Raw genomic sequence first — 4,674 nt, forward strand, 5'->3', positions numbered from 1 at the left:
TATCCCACTTCTTTGGGGCTCTGGGTTCCCCCTTTGGGGCTTTGGGTTCCCCCTTCTCTGGGGCTTTGGGTTCCTTCTTTTCTGGGGATTCTGTTTCCTCCTTTTCTGTGGATTCTGTTTCCTCCTTTTCTGGGGATTCGGTTTCCTCCTTTTCTGTGATTTCCCAGATCCTTTGGCCTTTGTATATACGCTCCTCTAGGATTTCAGTTTCCTCCTCTAGGATTTTGGTTATCATATCCTCTAGGATTTTGGTTATCTTTTCCTCTAGGTTTTTGGTCTCCTTCTTCTCTGGGGCTTTGGGTTCCCCCTTCTCTGGGCTTTTGGTCTCCTTCCTCCCTGGAGATTTGATTTCCTTCTTCTCTGGGATTTTGGTTTCCTTCTTCTCCAGGGCTTTGGTTTCCTTCTTCTCTGGTTTCGCAGACTGCTTCCCCAAGGAGACACCCTTCTTTTCCTTCTTCTGCTTCTCTTCCTCCTTCTGCCTCTCTTCCTCCTTCCACTTCTCTTTTTCCTCTAAGGCTTTTGCCTCCTCCTCAAGCTTTTGAGCCAGCTGCTTCATCTCCCTTCAGCAAACAAAATAGAAAACATCTCTGAGAGTCACCACCACAAACCTGGGCTCACTAGTCCTGGCTGGCCCTGCAGTTTATTCCTTGACCCTGAGGCCAGGCATAACCATGAGACCATTTCCCTGAATTTTCCTCAACCCACAGAGGTTGGGAACACCCCAAGTGAACTGTGGAAGGAGACCTCCAGGACCAGCCAAACCTAAGCATTGCCATTGTAAGGTCTCGACTGTGCAACCTCCCTCTTAAGGCACACTCAGACACCTCCAGCCCACTGCCAAAGGCTGATCCACCAGCTCTCTGCACTGATGACTGAAAGCGCCCTTCGTCTCTTGATTTCCCAGTTTAAACCACTTCACAAATTGCTAACATCTGCTTGTCCCTCCCTACAATTCTTACTCGATTCATGCAGCCCCCTTCTCCCTGGACATAGCCTGCTCCTTAATGAGAATAATCCTATCAGTCAGAAAGCAAAGGCTGCAGGAACTCTTCTCCTGCAAGACAGGCTCTTGTCAGCCAGATTTCCTGCTGGAACCCAGCTGTAACCAAGGCAAACTTGTGCTATCTGCCATGGAAACAATTTGAAGCAGCCTCGTCTGTCTCCTCCCCATGAAACCAACTTCAGCCTGAGCTGAAAGAAGTCCTGATACACAGGCTTGCTTTAAGCAGCCTCACCTCCCAGCTCCACACTTTTCCTGTTTGTCCTGAGCTGGGCTGCCTTGCTGGAGCAGAGCTTGCCTACTTCTGCAGTTTCAGGGGAGCCTAAAGGACATGGGCTTTTATGGGTGGTGTCCCACCATAAGGAGAACCTTGGCAGGTCAGCATTGCAAGGATTTCATCTGTAGCAGGACCAGGACCCAAACCAAGGGTTTGTCTGTGCCCCACACCTGCCCATACCACAATCCCACTGTTTTGGTGAAGAAGGGAGATGATGAATAAAGTGCAAATCAACACCATAGACTTAAATACACTTCTACAGGCAAGCCCTGAGCCCAGCTCCCTGCAGGCAGCATCTAAACTGGGAGAGCTCACCACTAAAATAGAGAAGATATTCTATCTCAGTAGAAGAAGGTCTTTCCTCTCTTGGGAGCCAGGGAGCTAAGAGTGGCCATCCCTGTGCTGCTTCTTGCCTTTGCTATCAAACTGAGCTCAGAGGCCTTGGAGCAGGGAAACCTTCCAGGGACACTACTCTAAGCAGTAACCCATGGAGGGCTTACTCACCTCTCCCTCCGTAGATGCTTTCTTCCCTGTATTATTTTATCCACTAGAGCTTGCTTCTCCTCAGGGAGGGCATAATACTCATCCTCATCCATTTTCAAGATACGTTGCATGTTCCTCTGAAAAGCTTTTGTCCGTTGCAATTCTTTAGCACAAACCAGAAGAGAAACCATGAGTGACCAGAAGCAGAGCTGGGTGCTCTGGGTCAGCCGCAAGGATTCACAGCTTTTCCCAACCCAGCCTATCATACCAGGAGATGTTGGGGAGCTCATAACCCTGCTCCAAAATTCAAACAATCACCCAAACTATGGCCGGGTAGTGAGTTCCTGTGCTTTGCCTGGCTTAAGCGCACCAAGGCTGAGGACAGTCATTTGTCACTGAGCTACAGCAGTTTGCATTGTGCCCAAACTTTAATGTTAGAGATTAGGGTGAATCGTAAAACCTCAGATCTGCAACTCTGAGTTCTGGTTATGCTGAGGCAGAAGGTGGAAAGATTAATAAAAATGTTTCTTACAAGCTCTGCTGCAAACCCAGATACGCAGAGATAAGGTCGAGGGCTTGAGAAAGATTTGAGAGGGAGGGAGATATCTTACCTTCCTTCTCTCTTTTAGCGTCCCTCCTTTTTCTTTCATCTTCCTCCTTGGTTATCCAAGAAGCACAATCCTGATGCAGGTTCACTATGTAGATATGATGATGATTGTTAACAGCTTTGAGTACACAGAGCAGAGAAGATTCCAGGCTGCTTGTGAAGAGGCTCTCCAAGCCATCAAAGACCACTCCCTTGGAGCAGTCTTCATGCTGCGAATAAAGGGAAGAGCAAGTCAGCCATTGCACGCAGAGGGCTCACAGCTGGACAGTAAAGATATGTCACAGGGCACCAGCTATCCTTGTTCAAAGGGCATTAGCTAAGAACAGCTTGGATCTGTCCTTAGGCTCTGCCAACTAGGGGCATCTGCAGCTTCCCCCAAGGTTCCCTGCACACAGTCCAGGATCCTCCAACAGCACGTACGGACCTCCTCCTCCTCCTCCTCTCCAAGTCATACATCTCTGCCTGTCTCTCCAGAGCAGGAATGTCTCCTTTTCCCCCACCCCACACACCTTCAGCCTCTCACATAGGATGTCCACCAGCAGGTCCTCGGGCAGCACACAGCTCAAGCAGTTCAGCTTTTCCCCATGACTGCTGACGATGTTCAGCTGTTGTGGTGCAGGAGCAGTGGAAACTGTGAACTGTAATGTGGAGCATTGTTAGGAAAATAAACCACGGTGGAAAGCCCTGAACAATTCCCACTGCTGGGCTTGCAGCTGGGGTTCCTCACTAGTGGAGAGTAGAACAACCCTGCAGTGCAGTATGTGAGGCTCCAGGGGATGGTCCTGGAGGGTCCATGCCTTGGCCAGCAGAGACCCAAGCTTGCAAGCCCCCAGTGCAGCCTTCCAGCACTTTACTCACTGCCTGCAGCCATACTAGCCAGGACTGCACTTCACCAGCAAACCACTTAGAACCAGTATAGCTGTCTGCCAGAGCACATTCCCAGCTCAAGTCATACCCAGCCTGCCAGCTGGGCTTGGCACTATGGACCCACATAACAGGCCCTGGCTGGCACACAGCCTCCACGGTAAGCAGCCCCTGCCCATCTCAAAAACAATGCAAAGGTCCCAGACATCAACCAGAGCAGACTGTGTTTACCTTTTTGTTGGATTTGCTGGCTGGCTCCTTTTTCTTTTGTGCTGGAATGTTCTTGCCTTTGGCATTCTTCTTGATGATTTTTTCTCCAGAGGCTTGTTTATTCTTGGTCCGAGCAGTAAGCTTTTTACCTGCATAGGGGACAGATGGTTCAGGGGGGCTTTGAAAAACAATTAGGTACCTTTCCCCGCAATGGGCGTAACCTTGGGCCCTTGAAGAAATGTGGCACTTTTTCCCCAGTCTGCCGGGCACTGGCAGCACGGTTTCCCAGAAGCAGCTCCTTCCCTCCTTCTCCTACCAGCATGGTAAAACATGCCATCCCGTATTTGATTTTAAAGCCAGCACTATGTCCCTCCTAACAACTGTGCATGCAGGTGACACTCTTGCACAGCAGCTCCCCTGCAGATCAAGCCAAAGATTTGTCCTTCAGGACCATTTTTCCATACACTGCACCCATCCTGCATTCTCATGTGGGGACCTGCAGCCCTACCCCACTTGCATCACCTGTCTCCACTGAAATGAAATCTTCCTTGTGGGAAAATCCCAGCTGGAACCCAGACTCTTCTTCCTTCCACCAGCTCCCAACCCAGCCAGGTTCAAAACTGAGCAATGCAAAACTTCCCCCTTGCACTGAGCCAGGTCTGCCTCACCCTGCAGAGCTCAGGGTACCAACTTCCCAGTAAGTTTCATTAAAGTCTTCAGTCTTACACGTAGAACAGCCCAGCATGCATGAGCTGTGTGCCCTGACAGTGGGCATAGGTAAATCTCTGGAGAAAAGAGCTCATCTGTAACATGTCTCTCATTGGAAATTCCTCTGGGAGCTTGTCCTTCCCTTCCTCTCATCTGTGAGGTTACACTCATAATCAGTCCTCTTGTGCTTAATGAGCCACTTCAGAAGGCTTTTTCCTTGTTAAAGTGGGCAGCAGTTCTGCCTGCTGCCCCATGAGGAGCAAGCTTGACTCAGCTTAGAGGAAATATAAAATATGTGGGAAAGGGACAGAAGTGCTTCACCACCCGCAGAAAAATAAACATGTACCAATTATGTACCAAGAATGGCAGCAAAGGGGCTATAAAAGAACCCCTGACTGAGCTCTTAAAATTTATTTCTTTTTTTTTTAGACAAGCCAGAGATGCACTTCACCCATGTTCCCTAGGAGACCCAAGGACTTAAAAGGTGCTGCTCTGAGTAAGCAGAAGTGGACAGTTATGGTAGGT

Source organism: Cinclus cinclus, chromosome 11 (genome assembly GCF_963662255.1).
Source record: "Cinclus cinclus chromosome 11, bCinCin1.1, whole genome shotgun sequence".
In the NCBI taxonomy this organism is placed as follows: domain Eukaryota; kingdom Metazoa; phylum Chordata; class Aves; order Passeriformes; family Cinclidae; genus Cinclus; species Cinclus cinclus.